Source organism: Theropithecus gelada, unplaced genomic scaffold (genome assembly GCF_003255815.1).
Source record: "Theropithecus gelada isolate Dixy unplaced genomic scaffold, Tgel_1.0 HiC_scaffold_15875, whole genome shotgun sequence".
In the NCBI taxonomy this organism is placed as follows: domain Eukaryota; kingdom Metazoa; phylum Chordata; class Mammalia; order Primates; family Cercopithecidae; genus Theropithecus; species Theropithecus gelada.
This window is the reverse complement of record NW_020257631.1, coordinates 528,088-547,320: the sequence shown is the minus strand read 5'-3', so window position 1 is coordinate 547,320 and position 19,233 is coordinate 528,088. Positions and strand designations below refer to the sequence as shown.

General features: G+C 41.4%; 1 protein-coding gene across 2 annotated transcripts in view; it reads right to left on the bottom strand.

Moving 5' to 3' along the window:
• LOC112617063 (glycerol-3-phosphate dehydrogenase, mitochondrial) overlaps positions 1–19,233 on the bottom strand; it is a 247,956-nt gene that overhangs the window by 140,832 nt on the left and 87,891 nt on the right. Inside the window, exon 1 of one of the 2 annotated variants that reach the window (XM_025373794.1) lies at positions 6,961–7,260. The exons of the other annotated variant lie outside the window; for it this stretch is intronic. The gene's annotated coding sequence lies outside the window, so the exon portion shown is untranslated. Of the gene's footprint in view, positions 1–6,960; positions 7,261–19,233 lie in introns of those variants that run through there. 2 annotated transcript variants of the gene reach the window in all.

Sequence of the window (19,233 nt, the reverse complement as noted above, 5' to 3'; positions counted from 1 at the left end):
AGATTACCTGAAATACACCTGCCTGTGTGGTATCTGGTGTCCAATTACACCCAATACACTCTTATCACTTATTGCTTGAATTAGGGTCTGACTGAATTATGGGGCAACCATTCATGAACAACTACTTACTAGGTGTCACCCACATGAAAGGCACTTGGATTAGGCATGTGAGGTCTATAAAATTGTGTAAGATCCAGCATGATCTTCCATAGGAAAGGAAATTATGCATGTCTGCAAATAATTACAGGAGACAAGCATCTATAAGGGAATTATGAGTAGCATAAAAAGAGTAGCTGAAGGGTTTAGAAAATATACAAGACATTTCTGACTGGGGCTGTGAGGGAAAATGTCATAAAAATTAGTAGCCAGGGGTCAGGGCACTCAAGGTTTGTTAGGATTTCAAAAAGTGAATTAAAAGGAAGAACATCAGAATAGGGACAGCGTAGGAATATATATTTAGGGAATTCCAACTAGCCCAATGTGACTGGATCATAGAGAAGATAAGGACAGCACCTTAATATTAGGGTGAGAATGGAGGAGTCCTTGAATTAATTCCAAGACAAATATTTAGAACTTGATCAAATAGGGCAGAGTAACCCATGGAACGGTGGAGCAGAGACAGTGACATGATCAAAGGAGTTTGGGCATTACCACAATGAAACAAAACATCCTTTCTTTTTATTGTTTATTATTATTTATCTATTCATCTATCTTTTTGAGACAGGGTCTTGCTCTGTTACCTAAGTTGGAGTGCAGTGGTGCAATCATGGCTCACTGCAGCCTCAGCCTCCTAGGCTCAAGGGATCCTCCCACCTCAGCCTCCTAAGTAGGAGGCACGCACCACCAGATGCAGCTTATTTTTTATGTTTTGTAGAGACAGTGTCTCACATGTCGCTCAGGCTGGTATCAAACTCCTGGGCTCAAGCGATCCTCCTACCTTGGCCTCCCGAAGTGCTGGGATTACAGGCATAAGCCACCACTTAGCCAATATCCTTTCTTTTATTCAGTTAAAATTAAAAGAAAGCAACTTTTGAGAACCTAGTACTCTGAACTGCATTATTTTCGTCACTTTTGAAGTACACTTAGAAGCTTATTTTATGTTTTCTTGGAATCTTGACCAAAGTTTTCCTAACAAGTTTACCTTGAACATAAACTTTTGTTCCATACACGTGTCTAGCTATCTAAAGTTTCTGCTTGGCCTTGGTGGTCATCAGCAGATACAAGTAGCAAAGCATTCTAAGCATGTCACCCCATTGTTACCAAGTAATACTCAGAGGTTATCTCATTTGACAGTAGCAGCTTCTAGAAATCTCGATTTCAGAAAACAATCTGTCTGTCATAGTTTGTGGGGTTTGTTTTTCCCCCTATATTAAAACCTTTTATAGAAGGATATACGTGGACAATCCAGCATGAGATTCCACAGAGGACATTTCAGTATTCAAAAAATATAAGGCTTGAAAAATCTAAATCAGTCATTGTTCTAAAGTACCCAGACTTTGACAGTATCTCACTGTCCAAAATATAGTACATGAATAATTATTTCATTTGAATAATTAAAAGATGTCCCCAAATAATGTCTTTAAGTTTTGCCAATACATATATAAAGAAAAATTATTCCTCTAGTCACAATACTTTTGACACCAAATGTATGGGTTTTCCACAGCAAGAAACTCTCTATCTAGGGGCACCAACTGAATGTTCTACAATTTAATTTAGTCTGACACTAACTGCCCAGAGTTTGTGCAGACACCACAGGGTAAGGGCTCAGTCCCATGAGACTGCCCTCCACTTCAGATGCCAGTCAAAAATAGTGGGCCCCGGGATATCCACACTTCTGTTAAACTTAGCTACAAATCAGGGGTTCCTACAAACCCATCCCCAGATTTGATAATTTGCTGTAATGGCTAACAGAACTTTATTTACTTTTTTTTTTTCTCTTTTTTTTTTTTTTTGAAACAAGGTCTCGCTCTGTCACTCAGGCTGGAGCGTAGTGGCACTAACGCAGCTCACTGTAGCCTTGACCTCCTGGCCCCAAGAGATCCTCTTGCCTCAGCCTCCAGAGTAGTGAGGACTATAAGCATGGACCACCACGCCTAACTAGTTTTTTGTTGTTGTTGTTGTTGTTTAATTTTTTGTAGAGACAGGGTCTCTCCACATGGCCCAGGCTGATCTCAAACACCTGGGCTCAAGTTATCCTTCTGTCTTGGCCTTCCAAAGTGCTGGGCTTACAGGTGTGAGCCACCACAATGGGCCTGCTTATGTATGCCAGTTTATTACAAAAGGTATTATAAAAGACACAAATCAACAGCCAGATGAAGAGGTACACAGGGCAAGAAATGGGAGAAGGGGTGCCCTCTCTGGGCACGCCTTCCTTCCAGCACCTCCATGTATTCACCAACTCAGAAGCTTTCCAAAATTTAAGGTTTTTATGAAGGCTCCGTGATATGGGCGTGATTGATTAAATCATTATCCACTGGTGACTGACTGATTTCCAGCCACTCTCCCCTCCCCAGAGGTCTGGAGTGAAGCTGAAATTCTAACCCTCTAATTACATAGTTGGTTCCTCTGGCACCAGCTCCCATCCCCATCCTGAAGCTATCTACGGTTCTACCAAGAGTCACCTGTCATCTCAGCAGTGTAGAAAAAGACACTCATCATTCCAGAGATTGCAAGGGTCTTAAAAGTTCGTTAGTCAGAATAGGGGACAAGTATCTTTCTTACTATATCACAATATGTCAAAATACATTTGTACTTGAGAAGGAGAGACATCTATTAACCAATTTTTCCCACTAATTTTGTGAACTAATTGAACCAAAGCCTGACCTAAATAAATCATAAATCGTGTTTTTGCTGCATAAATCAGAAATCTGGTTTTGAAAGAACATAAAATTCTCAACTGAAAAATAGGAAATAAGAGCATAGATATGATATAGGAAGAAATACACAACCCAAAGAACTAGTAAGAGCCTCTAACGAAAGATCAAAATCCTGGAACACAAGCCAAAGGAAACAAACAAACAAACTTGGTCACATTCACGTCAGGACACAAATTAGAATTCTGGATGCATTCTGACCACAATCATTATCTAAACATTCTCAGGTATTCAAAGCATCAACGTCTCTTCCTTTCTTTTTCTTAAATGTTCCTGAGATCAATCCCTGGTTATATATTACAGGAAGAAGTCTATTCTAAAATTGTTAGAGATTTCCTGGCTTGCAGCCACATTGGCCGTTGTCTTTCTCACTTGGAGTTGAGTTTGATCACATCTTCCTCTTACATTTCTTTCACACATCATGTCAACAATTCTAAAACAAAGAAAAGTAAAGCACACTTTATTAGTTTCTTCTTGCCCTAACATACCACTTCTAAGTTTTCTTACCTCAAAAGTCTTAAGACATGATGGAATTATTTAAGTATTTTGATGAGCAACTAAAACTTACTTAATAATATCTTGTTAGTTTAGTTCCATTCAGCTCTTCTCTATCTCCCAAGAAACAATTTTTGAATTTGGCAGGTTGAGAGGCATTTCAACCCTGATGATTAATAATTTTCTCCTTATACTCCAGGTAAAGAATATATAAAATACTCCCCATTGTCAAAACTGAATAGAGTAACTGGCAGGCCATCTGACACTTTTATTTTATTTATTTATGTATTTATTTACTTACTTACTTATTTGAGACAGAGTCTCCTTCTGTCACCCAGGCTGGAGTGCAATGACACAATCTTGACTCACTGCAACCTCTGCCTCCTGGGTTCAAGCAATTCTCCTGCCTCAGCCTTCCAAGTAGCTGGGATTACAGGCACCCACCATCATGCCCAGCTAATTTTTGTATGTTTAGTAGAGACGGGGTTTTGCCATGTTGGCCAGGCTGATCTCAAACCCCTGACCTCAGGTGATCCACCTGCCCAGGCCTCCCATCCCAAAGTGCTGGGATGAGCCATCGTGCCTGCCTGGCTTTTTTTTTTTTTTTTTTGAGACAGTCTCAAGCAATTCTCACGTTTTGACCTCCTGAGTAGCTGAGACTACAGGCACAGGCCACCATGCCTGACTAATTTTTGTATTTTTTGTAAATATGGGGTTTCCATGTTGTCCAGGCTGGTCTCAAAACTCTTGGGCTCAAGCGATCCACCTGCCTTGGCCTCCCAAAGCAAAGTGCTGGGATTACAAGCGTGATCCACTGTACGTGACCTATCTGACACATTTTTAAGCAAGTGTGTTAAAGGTGACAAGAATGAAGAGTTACCATTCTAACGCCAACCCTGAGCTTTAAACTTCACAGACCTAGTGACAAGTATTCATTTCTTGCATATGCAAAATTTTACTGAAGATTTCCCATATAATTTTCAACAGAAAGATCATTTTTGGAAGTACACGATTATGTTGGCTTTTTTATACAATGAGTACACAATAGCAAACATCCCTGAAACAAAGATGATCTTTTCTATCATCTTCAGGAAATAAGTCCCTCTGTTACTGAAGTGACATTCTCTTCGGCAGGAAGCTGTCTCCAACTACTTGAGCCAATATTAACCTTTTCCTTCATAATCACAACAGTTCTGGCCAATATCCTACCACTGGAAAAATGATTGTACAAGGTCTTATGTTGGTCTCCAATCGTGTTCCATCTATGTTTTACCTTGTTAAACAACTGTAAGCTTTTCAAAAGAGGATAACTTTTTTTTTTAATCTAGCACTTATTACAATATAATGCTGCACAAGAATACAGAACATTTCATTTAAGAAGACTAGTGTTCATATATTTGATTTCTAGTCCTCTTTCTGAAGTGTTGTTTCTGCACTTAGGATCGCCCCACGAGTCCAGGTGTTGACAAACAGAAAGAATCAAGTTTTGGAAAACCTAAACAGAAACATCATCACATTAAAAAAGTAAAACTGAGAAATTAGATACTGATCTGAAAATTGCTTCCCTTCTCTAATAACCATAGCTACCACTAACCCACCTCTCCTCTCCCCAGCCCAACACACTAAACTAACCGAAAAAAATGTACGAATAATTCATGTACAACATGCAAGAATTCTTTGCCCAAATTTTCAAGCTAACTATATTCTTTGCCTATATTTTCCTATTTGAGTATAAGAAGGAAAAATACAGGATGGAAGCTAGTCTTTTGAAGTCTACCACTTGCCAGGTAGGTACATTGCTAGCACTTGCACACATGTCATTGCATTTAGTATCCATATTTTGCCAATAAGACAATTGAGGCTGAGTTTTAAAAGATGACCTAAAGCCAAAGTCTTTGGCTCCCTGCTCCGCAACTACCCTCAGCTAGAGTTTGTTCCACAGTTCGGTTGCTCATTGAGAAAACATTTATTGAGGGCGTATTACAAGCTAGTCACCCCTCTAGGCATTAGAGGTCACTCATTGAGAAAACATTTATTGAGGGTGTATTACAAGCTAGTCACCACTCCAGGCATTAGAGTTCTGAAAGTATGCAAGACAGGACAAGCCCTACTACTCTCATAGAACTTACATGCTAGAGAGGAAAGAAAACAACCAAACAGAGTAAATTCAGAGTTGTAATAGTTTACCAACACGAGCTACGCACAATCATCATCAAATCTTTTAAAATATCTACAATATGATTAGTTACAACAAACTAAAGGGGGTAGTAATATTCACTAACAATTGGTAACACTGTGGCCCTTTTGTCAATTCCTGAACCAAGCCATTGCATCTTTGAATGAATCACAAGGGAGAGAGAAAGAAGCAGAGCTCTAATGCTGCTTAGAATTTCTTTATAAAATAAAATGACTCTGTGAGCTATGAGAATGGACTGTTGCAATGAATCCAGTGTTGGTTCTCAAACCCAAAACCCCATATTTATCCATTTATTCATTAAAATATTGCTGCATTAGAAGAGTTGATTTGTAAAAGTCAAGGAAGTGTTGTAATTTGACATAACGCCCCTGTGAGAAACAGAGGGGGGTTTCAACATCCACATCACAAGGTTCCCCAGGCTGCACACGGTCTCCATTGGGCAATGGCATCCTGCTGTCATGTGCTGGGCTAGCAAGAACTGTAGGACTGGGACTAGAGTGGTCAGTAGCTACCAAGAAGTGCCTGGGCCCAGTGTGACAGCTGCCAACACCCTCCACACGCCAAAAACAAACTTCACATCTCTTTAAACTTGGAACACGTGCAAAATACTAACAGTTTTGTTTTAGCAATAAAGACTCCCTGTCACTTACTAACTTCCTCCCCTCACCTATTTATACAAGTATAAGTTGACTAGCTGCTATTTCTATAGCTGCCTCCTATGATATTTATAATGTGTTGTGTGATTTGGGTTGCCCATGTCACTAACACTTTGCGAGAATTTGTGTTTGTAAATTACTCTGGAACTCTTCTGAGAGTGAATATTCCACTGCACAAGGTGGAAGCCAGACTAGAGACCATCTGCTAAGAGCAGCACTTCATTCACCCAGCTACACCTTCCTGCCAAAGCACTCTTTGCAAATCTATTTTTGCTGGTAGAAGTTACGTGGGGAGTGGAGGCTGTTTTAAGTTATCAGTGTGCACCTTCCATTTCCTCCTAGGACAGTCACACGCCAGGCGCTGAGTTTCTCAAAGAAGCCTCAGCCCCCGTCCAGACTCGTTCTCACTCTTGCTTCGGAAGGGAGCAACAATCCTTAGCAGACTAGCCCCATCTACAAGCTAAAAGTTTGCATAAACTTTCAATGGGGTACCAACCCTCGCCCCAAAAGTCCTGCCACTGTACTGTTTTACAACTGCCGCCTCCAAAATATAAACAACGAAACCCTAGAGAAAAGCGAGTCCATCTTCTGCTGATGGGAAGAAATTCTAAATCTTTCCCGTTTCCCGCCACCACCTACCGCAACACTGGAGTCCCAGAACACTGGCCCAGGTCAGAAAGGGACCACTCCCCTCTAGAATCCTAAGGGCGGGGGAAGGGGTCTCCCAGGAAGCACACACCTGAGATAGATCCTCACGCGCGAGGGGCCAGCGGGCAGGGGCACCCAGTTCCTCCAGCCAGGGTGGAGTCGGCCTCCCCCCGGAATCAGAGCCTCGGCCCGGGTGCTAGCAGCGCGGCGCGCGGGGCTGTCACTCGAGGCGGGCTGGGCGGGTGTAACTCGAGCGCCCGGCCGGCCGCGCCCCCGCCTTCCCACTTCCCGACTTCCTCCTCCCGCTCCCGCGCCTGCTCACTCCCGGAGGGCTGACCCGGGCGGCGAGGCCGCCACCTCCAGCCCGGATACCTCGGGCCCAGGCTCCTCCGGCCCAGCGGGGAAACGCGGAAGTGGGGGCAGGAACCGGGGCCGGGGTTGGCTGGGGTGTGGGAGGGAAAAGCGCTGCGAAGAGCGGGCGGCGAGCGAGGAGGTCTCCGCGGCCCAATGAACGTGACTAGACGGGGACGCGGCTCCCGCCGCCGGGTGGGGTCGCGCAGCGCCACACGCAAGGGCCCTCGCCCGCGGCTGCAGTTCCTGCTTTGTGCCTCGGTGGTGCCGGACTCCAGACCTCCGCCCCGCCTTGCCAGCGGGCTGGCGGACTGGAAAGCCTGAGCTAGGCCAGGCTGGGGAAGACGGTGGCGGTGTCCGATTTCCTGTGCCCTCGCCCATGCGGGCCGCCCTGGCCATCTGCCTGGGGGAGGGGAGACACTCGCCGGCCGGCAGGCTGGCGGGGCTGACTTACCTGACGACTTCTCGTTGTCCGCCCCTGGATCTGGCTTCTCCTACTCTGCACCTCCCGGCCGGCCGGCTTCCCTAGGCCTACGGACGCGTCCAGGAGGCGGGCGACCCTGCGACCCCGCCGTCAGAACCCAGACTCTCGCCCGGCTCCCCCGGCGGGCTCAAGCCGCGCCAGGCCTCCTGGCTCCCCCCCGAATGTCAGCGCAGGGACCCGCAGGGAAGTCCAAGCCCAAGCTCCAGGGGGTGGAATGCTGAGCACAGGTTCCCCAGGCCCAGCCTCATACAGGTGGGGGGAGGCGGAGAGCCCCGGCAGTCGAACAGCAGGCTTCCCACTTGCAACCCCCCCAACCCCCCCAAAAAAGAAACGACCCTGCCCACTGAGCATGCCCAGCTCACTTGTTGGAACTACTAGGGCTAGACAAGCCCAAGGGGACCTAAGGAAGGCGGAGTTGGGGCTCAAATGGATCCCACTTCTTTGAGAGCTTTGCTCCGAAGACCTCTGGGTGCTGTACTAATAACCTTTCTATCGTGGTATTGGAAAATATCCAGGAGATGGACGGAAATGCCTTTCCAAAAGAAGGAAGAAAATTAGTGTGAACCAAAAACGCAGTGGTATTTTTTTTAATAAAGTATTAAGTCACTCATTTAATGTCCTTAAATACCGCAGAACTCCTATAGTTGACCCAAAGGAATGCATTTATTTATTAAGTCTCAAACTCAGTAACTTGAGGGAACCATCCATAGTCCACAGAGGAGCAATGATTCTCACCCTTGGACACATTAAAATTGGGGGGAGGGGGTGGGGAGGGGTGAAATGCCAGATTTCCATCCCCAAGTCCAATGAATCGGTCTGGACGTGGGATCTGCAAGTCCTTGTATTTCAAAACTGGGTCTAAAAGTGTAGTCACTGGAGCCCGCAGCATCAGCATCACCTGAGAACTTGATAGAAACTGTACTCCAGTGACCTGATTCACAGACTCTGGGGCTGGGGCTGAGCTACCCAGATTTTACAAGCCCTTCAGGTAGTTCTGGTGCACACTAAAGTTTGAGAACCATGGTTTAAAAGCTCCCCCCAGTTGAATCTAATGAGCAACCAGAGAAAAGAAATTGTAATTGAGAAAAGAAAAATAGTTCAGAGCATTTGAGCAATGTGAGGTATGCAAAATTTATCAGGCCCAGAGAGACTTGAGTATGGGACATAGGTTGCACCCCTACACTCATGCTCAGGGGCGATTGTTTAAAGGCATTTTGTTCATGACTGACTGCCCAACCATATCTTCATGTTCCTGGAATTTGTGATACGAAGAACAATCTATAGGCAATCAATAGTTTATGTGTTTTTATGTAAATTATTGGTAAACAACTTGGAAACCGCCTCTTCTTTTCCTTTAAAAACTTTATTGTAGCCGGGTGGGCGCGGTGGCTCACGCCTATAATCTCAGCACTTTGGGAGTATGACGTGGGCAGATCAATAGGTCAGGAATTCGAGAACAGCCCAACCAACATGGTGAAACCCCATCTCTACTAAAAATACAAAAATTAGCCGGGCATGGTGGCGAATGCCTGTAATCCCAGCTCCTCAGGAAGCTGAGGCGGGAGAATCACTTGAATCTGGGAGGCGAAGGTTATAGTGAGCTGATATGGCACCACTGAACTCCAGCCTGGGTGACAGAGTGAGACTCCGTCTCAAAAATAAATAAATAAATAAAATAAATAAAACTTACTTGTAACTGGGCAACATTGTGAGACTGGTTATATTAAGTTGCCTCAGTTTTTTTTTCTTTAGTTTGACAAATCAAACCAATATTTTTATCATTTTTTCTTCAAACCCTAATCATTTATCTAGAAATGCAACATGTTACCCAGAAAAGGAATAATCTGGTTGAATTGGGTGCCAGTCCTGGATTTCTTTCCCACTGATTATCCCAGATCAGTTCAGTGCTTGGGAAATGGGACCATCAGTTACTCACTTTTGTACTCTAGTGCCTAGCATAATGCCTGAATATAACTGATGTTTACGTGTTTCTTGATTTGAAATGAATGCTGAGGTAAGCGATCTGGTCCAATCCATGCGATGTCACCTGATTATTTTCCCCACTAGTCCTACTCACACTGCTAGCTAGTGTAACCACCTGAGGAGTTCATCTTGCCCGCTGCCTAGACAGAGCCGATTCATCAAGACAAGGGAATTGCAAGAGTTATTCACGCAAAGCCAGCTGTGCAGGAGATCAGTTTTATTATTACTCAAATCAGACTCCTGAGCATTCATGGAGCAGATTTTTTAAGGACAACTTGGTGGGCTGGGGGAAGCCAATGAGCCAGGAGTGCTGATTGGTCAGGAATGAAATCATAGGGAGTTGGAGCTGTCTTTTTGCACTAAGTCAGTTCCTGGGTGGAGGGCCACAAGATCAGAGGAGTCAGTTTATTAATCTAGGTGGTACCAGCTTATCTGTCAAGTGCAGGGTCTGCAAAATACCTCAAGCACTGATCTTAGAAGCAGTTTAGGGAGGGTCAGAATGACTCCTAAACCATAGTTTCTAATCTTTTGTGGCTGTCAGTCCTACAAAGGCAATCTAGTCCCCAGACAAGAGGGAGGTCTGCTTTGGGAAAGGGCTGTTACCATCTTTATTAAAACTGTAAACTGTAAACTAAGTTTCTCCCAAAGTTAGTTCAGCCTACGCCCAGGAATGAACAAGGACAGTTTGTAGGTTAGAAGCAAGATGGAGTCGGTTAAGTCAGATCTCTTTCACTGTCTAGGTCATAATTTTGCAAAGGCGGTTTCACTAACAAGCCAAGAACTGATGTAAGATTCAGTTCTTATATCAATAACCCATGACCATCAGCCCCTGAGTCTGATTTGGATACAGGAGGAGGTAGAGAATAGGAGGTAGGACATAGTTGGAGATAGAGAAAAGTCAGAAGCATTGGACATGATTCCTCTTGCCAAATTTGGGGCCCAGAGCAACCAAAGGACAGCAGAAGGATGTTGGCATCTGGTGGGATTCAGAAAGGACGCAGAAGGAAAAAGGTGTGCATGGGAGTGGGGTCAAGGGGCACAGACAAGGAAGGAAGCTTCACCTGATCAGCACACAATTTACTCTGAATCTTCTTTTTCAAGACCGTGTACCTCTGCTCTATAGTTCCCACTCCCCCACTCTTCACACACATCTAATCTCAACTATTGACTTGAATAAAATAAATAGGAAACTGTTGTATAGTAGATAATTTTCTCCAATAAAACATTGCTGACTTGCAATTAGAGCATAAGTTATTTAGAGCATATTTTCAAAGTTGTTAATTCTTAAAAATGCACAGCCCTAAAAAAGAACAAAATCACTTTGCAGCAACATGGATGCAGCTGCAGCAACATGGATGCAGCTGCAGGCTGTTATCCCACGCAAACAAATGTAGGAACAGAAAACCAAGTATCACATGTTCTCACTTGTAAGTGTGAGCTAAATCATGGTTTCACTCAGACATAGAAATGGGAATAATAGGCACTGGGGAATCCAAAAGGAGGGAGGGGTACAGGGGCTGAAAAACTTCCTATTGGGTACTACATTCAGTATGTGGATGATGGAATCAATAGAAGCCCAAATCTCAGCACCACACAATTTACCCTTGAAACAAACCTGCACATGTAGCCCCTGAATCTAAAATAAAAATGGAAATTAAAAAAAAAATTTAATGAACATTAATTTCAAAATGTAGAGGTTTATGATCATTATTTTAAGATTTTACAGACACTGGCCGGGCACGTTAGCTCACACCTGTAATCCCAGCACTTTGGCAGGCCAAGGCAGGAGGATTACCTGAGATCAGGAGTTCAAGACCAACCTGGCCAACATGGTGAAACCTCGTCTCTACTAAAAAATACAAAAACTAGCCAGGTCTGGTGGAACACGCCTGTAGTCCCAGCTACTCGGGAGGCTGAGATGGGAGAATTGCTTGAACCCGGGAGGCAGAGGTTGCAGTGAGCTGAGATCACGCCACTGCACTCCAGTCTGGGCGACAGGGCGAGACTCTATCTTGAAAAGAAAAGGAAAATAAAAAGATTTCACAGACACTTATAAAATAAAATACTATGCCCTATTTGTTCCATGAATCTTTTCTGAAGAGAATAAAATATAAAAACAAATTTTTCTTTCTTGCCTAATACATAGCACTTTAAAGCCTTTTTTTGACAATTCTTTTTATGAGTATCTAAGTAGCTTTCTGCCTCCCTATCCCTAGCCCTCTGTCTTGCTCCTAACATAACAAGAATTCCACTGAAAGGGTTTGATTGCTGATTAGAGTATCTAACAGGAACACAATTTCCTATATGCCTAAGCATTTTCTTTTCATTATTAAGATACTTTCATGGGGAAGTGGGAGATAATCATTAATCTCGGAATTGCTCTCAATAATTACTATGCTAGCTCCACAGACAATATTAAAAAAAACAAAAACCTTCCCTTCTCAACAAACACTTGCTACTGCTTCTTTTTTGCTTATAGTATTAAAACCAAATGAAACAAATACACTGATTTAAAACTAATAGTGTAGGAAGACTAAGTAGGGGTATGAGAAAGGAAACAATGACCATAACCCAATTTTAAAACACGAAGTAATTATTTCAGCAGAAGGCAATCTAGTGAAGACCAAGACCTCAGGGAAGTGAGAGTCTTAAGTGTTTCTCTTCTTCCCCATAAACATGACTCAGCATTTGGAATGAAATTATGTTTACTGTCTTTCAGATTTCTGGTGTCAAATAACTTTGGTGCCACCTAACTCCTTTCTCCTGTGCCTAAGACAACTCAAGCACAGTCATAGGTTTTCATCCTCATATGGCCACAAAAATCTGAAAAGCTTTTCCTTTTTCACCCATTCGTGTCTTACAGAAGCCTAAGTTGGTACACCATTCATTTACCTTGTTTTTGTAGTGTTGTCAGATGAATTTAGGTTGTCACCTATATCCTAGTGTAACAAAATGAGCAAGAAGTTTTTTCCCTCCCAGACTTGGAGAGTAGGCTACCTGCTACTAAGACATCTTAAACGCAGCTTCTGGGATTGACCTTTTCCCACTATGTGGGCACCTTCCAGTGATGAGTCTACCATGTACTTTTAATGACCACCACATGTCTAGAGCCAACTGTTTTAGTCTTTGCCCATTTCTAGAGAAAAACAAATTTTCCCCATAGCCAGGTAAGTGTTCATTGGTTACCAAAGCTCGAAGTAAAATGTATGGAATACTAGAATTGAACAGGACTATAAATGTTAACCCCACACTTTCAGTTTATAAAAAACGAAACCAAAGCTCAGTGGTATTACAATATTAGCTAAACACGGAGCCAAGACTAAAATGAGAAACTGCTTGGTATAGACCTCAAGTCGTATCTTACAAGTTCTTCAATCATGGTCTTGTCCTCTGGCTTTCCAAAACGTCAGTATCCTTATCAGTGAAGGATGTTAATATCAAACATTCATATAGTGTTTACTTTATCTCAGGCACTACTCTTCACAAAGTGATGTAATCTTTAATCCTCAGCATAACTATGCAAGTATTTCATTTTTCTGGGTTTTTTTCTTTTGTTTCATTCCACCAAATGGGGAAATTAAGGTAAAAAATTGTTAAGTAATATGCTGAAGACAACACACCTAGCAGATGGCCAAACCGGGATTGAGTGGGATAATATATGTAAAATGCCTGGTATATAAGTTGCCAATAGAACTATTACCAATGTCAGTTCTCTTCCGTAAACCACAAGCATATCCTGACAAAACACTTTGTTCTGAAGCTTTGCATGTTCACGTATTTTTTTCATTATATTCTTTAATTTGGGTACAGTTTAAGTAGTTTACATGAATTAGAAAGTTATGTTATATATGAATCTAACATAATCATATCCATTGTTAACAATAGTTGCAAACAGTAAGAAATTAACCAAAAATTAAAGACTACAAGTTTACTACTTACCAATAAACAAAACTAACATAAAGTATCTAAAAGATTAACATTGCTGTCCAAGAAAATCTTAAATCCTTGGGCAGCATCAGACCAATCACTTTGGGAGCTTGAGAAAAGAACACGCATTTGGTAGATCTCCACCTACTTGATACATGAATTCTTAACAGCAGAGTTATAGACATCTCAAAATATCCAACAGAAAATCTTTCCATGTCAGTGATTCTCAAAGAGTTAGGATCAAGAATGAAGTGAAAATATATGATCCTTGAAAAGATGAAATAAAAATACTAAATATATTTTTAAATGGGTACTTTATGTTTTATTTCTGCTTTATAAGAACTGGGAATGTATTCTTGAAATAAATGTCTAAAGCATCAATATAAAGTGGCACCAAGAAACTTACTTAGATTTAAAGGTCCTGAGGGTAAAGGAAATATGTATTCCTTCCCTAAAGAGGAATCCGCTTTATCCCTGGGACAGGGCAGCACTGAAAACAAGCTTCTATAAATGTTGATGATATACACTCAGTAATGTTGTCTCTGGAACATAGCCTCCTATTTAATAACAGCAGGAAAGTGTGGGTAAGCAGAAATGTCCCAAGAAACTCATGCAGAGAACATGAGTAAGTATTAAGTTCTGATGTGGGAACTAAAACAAAATAAAGAATTGAGCTTTTCAGAGTAAAGCTTAGTTATCATCCTAGTGAAAGAGGTAACTGAACCAACGGTAAATAACCCAAGAAACTGGAGATGTGTCAGTCCCAAATTTGAATACATTTTATATAACCTGGAAATGGCTTAAATCTTAGCAGTAAATGCTTAAAATAAACTTGACCACTGTTTATAATGTTATAACACGATTTTAAAAAAAGAAAATGAATGAATTTGAATAGCAAAAACAGCACAACAATACCAACAGACAGGATTTACATCTTTACATCATTAGCTCTAAAGTGAGGATGTTGTATCTTAGCCTTGAAACATGTAGGCATTGACCTAATTTCTGCTAAGCCAAGAGGAAAGTGTTTTACACACAGGGAGCATAGACCAGAGGGTAACAGGTGCTGTTCCTTGGCCTGAAAAGCAAATCTCCTTCATTCCTCCTCTATCAGCAAAATCATCACATAAAGCCTGAAAATGGAAGACAGGAAAGCAGAGAATCTTTGTTCTGTTATCCTTCAGTTACAAATTAAAGTTCATTTTTGAAAGAGCTCTTTAGGGAGGCATAAAGTAAAACGAGAGAATGGTTAAATGTAACATCCATCAAGGAGAAATTTTACAATTTAATGGGAAGTCTATTATTTTAAAATTCTCTAGACCACGCTGTAAATAAATAATCCTGTTCCCTTCCTGCCTAACTCTTAGCCTAAGTTTCTGAGAATGAAGTAACTTGACATGTGAGAAATAGCTAGAAACTGGTGTCAGGGCATCTAGAAACTTTTTTTCTAGTAAATCTAGAGTAATGTGTATTCTAAAAAAATATCTTTCAATAGTCAAATGTGGTAGAAGGCAATTTTTATTGTGTTCTTCACTGTCAACCTGGTCCTCTTATAGTATTGAAATACAGCAAATGTCCTGCCCTCACAAACGTGGCCTTCCTAAAGTGGGTCTCAAAGTGCTGGAGGTTGAAATTCTAGTTTTTTCATCATGAGGCCCACCCTGGATATAGGGTATCCTGTCACTTTACATAGGGTGTCCTTTTGATTCCTGCTGTTGTAATAGGTAGAAAGCAAATAGTCTGCAGCCTAATGAGAGCTAAAGCAAAGACTGAGAAGCTACACTGTGGTAGACTGAATAATGGCCTCCTCAAAGTTATTCACATTCTGATCCGTGGAACCTGTCAATTTTACCTTATTGGGCCCAGCAGTGGGGAGAGGGGGAGAGTTGTAGATATGATTAAGTATCTTGAAATGGAGAGATTACTCTGAATTATGGGTGTGGGCCCTAAATGCAATCATACATATCCTTAAAAGACAAAAGTAATAGGAAGATTGTATGCACACAGCAGAATAGAAGACAGAGTGATCATGAATACAGAGACTGTAGTAATGCAAACGCAAGCCAAGAAAGGCCTGCAGCCACCAGAAACTGGAAGAAACACAGAATGGATTCTCCCTAGAGTCTCCAGAAGGAGTGCAGCCCTGCTGACCCCTTGATTTCAGTCTAGTGATGCTGATTTTCAACTTCAGGCCTCCAGAACTGTCAACAATACATTTCCGTTGCTTTAACAACCAAGTTTGTGGCAATTTGTTATAACAGCAATAGGAAACTAATACAGCTTTCTCCATTTATTTCCCTTTGGCACTAATGCCAATCTATCTTTCCAGAGCTAGATCTTCAGTACATCATTGACATTTGTAGGATGTTTTTAATTCAGAATGCCACAGCAATTTACAACCATGTAAATGGGCTCAATTTTGTATCCTGTGGGACATTCAGGCAATACCAGAGTCTTGTAAAATTTGAGAGATGCCTGGACCGTTTTATTTTTTACTTTTTGAGACTCCTAACAATTAAAGAAATACTAAAACAAAGTTGAAAAAAATTATAGTATAATTTGAATGTTTACAATTAGTCAACTAATTCTTAGCAAAAGAATACTTCAGTAACTATTTCCACAGCCCTCATTTAGAGATAAGAGCAGAATTTTAAATGTGGGTTCCGAGGCAAACAGATAGCTATACCACTCAGTTCCTCTTTCAAGCAGAACTTATTTCTCCAGCTCCTGGAAGCATCTTCAGTAAGTGGTTTTCAGCAGCCAGCTCCTTCAGAATTTGTCTGGACCGCTGAAAGCTGCCTCAGTCAAGGTCATTCCTTTGCTGAGTTAGTTCTTATCCTGTGACTGAATGAGGCTGGGGTATGAGACTCAGCCAGATAATTGGAAAATAACTCTGATGGGCCTTATATGCTCTAGAACTCCCTGAGGAGTAGATTGAGACTGCATCACAATCCAATTTCTCCCTCTGCCCGATTCTGCTTCTGCCCTCTTCGTTTTAGATGTATTAATCCTAATAAATCACCTGCATGTCATATTCCATCTCACTATCTGCTCTAGAAAGCCCAATCTGCATCAGGCCCTTCATAACAAAAACCTTTGACTGCCACAGAATCTTAAATTTATTCTTCCTCTTTTTTTTTTTTTTAAATTTATCCACTGGGATCGTACCTTTCTTTCCAGTTCAAAGAAAAAAACCATTCCCTAGAGCTGCCAGCCTCTTCAGTTTGCTCTCTCTCTATAAGGACAAAAGGCTTCTCTGGGCTACATGTAGTTCAGGAACATGAGTTGCAAAATCTTCCTCACATCCTATTTCCTTCCAGGTGTGTCTAATTTAGATGTTTCTAACATCAGTCATTCAATGAGTACTTACTGAGCACCACTTGTGTACCAGGCACTATTCTATTGTCTAAGGGATACAGGAGTGATATGGTTAGGCTTTGTATCCCTACCCAAATCTCATTTTGAATTATAATTCCCATGTGTTAAGGGAGAGACCAGGTGAAGGTAATTGAATCGTGCGGACAGTTCCCCCCATGCTGTTCTCATGACAGTGAGTGAGTTCTCATGAGATCTGATGGTTTTATAAAGGGCACTTCCCTCTTTGATGGGCACTTCTTCCTGCTGTCTTGTGAAGAAGGTGTCTTGCTTCCCCTTCACCTTCTGCCGGGATTGTAAGTTTCCCGAGGCCTCCCTGGCCATGCTGAACAGTGAGTCAATTAAACCTCTTGCCTTTATAAGGTACCCAGACTCGGGCAGTTCTTTACAGTAGTATGAAAACAAACGAATACAAGGAGTATATGCTTTTATTACACACCCAGACTGTAGTATGTGATATATGTTAGGTCAGATTTCACATATGCCTCACAGGTAAGGTAAAGTGAGTTCATCAGGCTATGGTAAAACAAATAAGCAGTAGTGGGGTCTGTGGCAAATTGGAGAAAGCATGCCACATCCACAGGGGTTGGCTCTTGACCTTAACCTGGTATCAAACCTTTTGTGACCAGCTAGGAAAACCAGAAAGTACCCACCTCTTTATGGCATGTAATGTAAAGTCTGCACCATCACTTCTAGATGATTTTTGCCCCAAATACTTAACCTGAGTTAACCCCTTAGGTATAAATTCTAGTCAACAAGACAACTGATTCCTCTTCAACAACATTGTCACAGAAGAAAAGAAAAGGGAGAGAGGGTCTGATCTGAAGTAAAAGTGACTTAAGTGACATAATCAAATATAAAGCATGTGTTTTAATTGAATAATGGCTTGAAAAGAAGATAAATGCAGGTCAGGCATGGTGGCTCATTCCTATCATCCCAGCACTTTGGGAGATCAAAGCAAGAAGATCCTGAGCAACACAGTGAGACTCTGTCTCTACAAAAAGTAAAATAAAAAAAATTAGCCAGTTCTGGTGGTATGCACCTGTAATCCCAGCTCCGCAGGAGGCTGAGGCTGGAGGATCACTTTAGCCCAGGAGCTTGAGGTTATAGTGAGGCAGGATTACACCACTGCACTCCAGACTGAGTGACAGGCAAGAGCCTGTATTCAGAAAAGCAAACAAACAAAAAATAAAATGAATATAAATGACATTTTAGGAACAATGAGGAAATCTGAATATGAACCGAGTAAACATGGCATTAGGAAATTACAGGTTTTGTTTTCAGTGTGTTCATACTAGCGTTATATAGGAAACTGTTCTTAATAAATATAGCAATGTATTAAGTTATTGAATTTAGAGGTAGATGAATAGATATTTTTCTTTCTAATTTACAATAAGCTTTAAGATGTTCATAATCAAAATTTTTAGCGTAAATAAAAGTAGCAGCCTGTACAAAGCTTTTGTCCATTGTTGTCATGGGAGAATTAAGCCCAGTGTTACTAAACACTCTGAATTTTCAAAATAAACTGGAAATCTGGGATTTTAGTGTAAGATACTTTTTTGACTTTAAGAAATTATTAGCAGTCAAACCTTAAAAAGGCAACAAAACAAGAACAAAAAATAGTGCAGGTCTGTTATAATGCATTTGGATGCTAAAGCTCACATCTAGTCTTCAAATTTACCATCTCTGATCTAAGTCCTTTGATTTTAATCTGTTTCCTTAGCTCTCTGACCCTTTATCCCTGATTTTCTTCTTCCTTTCTCTCTTTTGCTGACTGGTCTCTACCACTTTACCATGTCCTTGAGCTGTTGCAGGATAATATGAGAAGTAACCAAGCTATGGATTTGTTTGGAATATCAGATGATTTAACAAACTAAGAATTGTTTAATAATTATCCTAGAACAACTAAACATTATCCCGATGATCTAAAATAGTTATTAAACTTCCTCACTTAAGATTATTAAATTGCAACATCTGTCTTCAGGAAACATTACTATTGCATGTAATATTTGCAAAACATTTACAACTGCTTTTAGTTATATCTCATATTCTCGTTTTTTTTTTTTTTTTATCCTTATTTAATGGCTGGAAAGTCCTGAAGGTAACCTGAGTCCTTCGTATGAGAAGGTATTAGACATAGGCGAGCTTCCTGGATGATGGGCTGCTGCTTATCCAACTGCGCCACGTTCTCTCCTGCCCTTGTTTGCTTTATTAGCTAATTACCAAGCTGCATATTCAACCCAG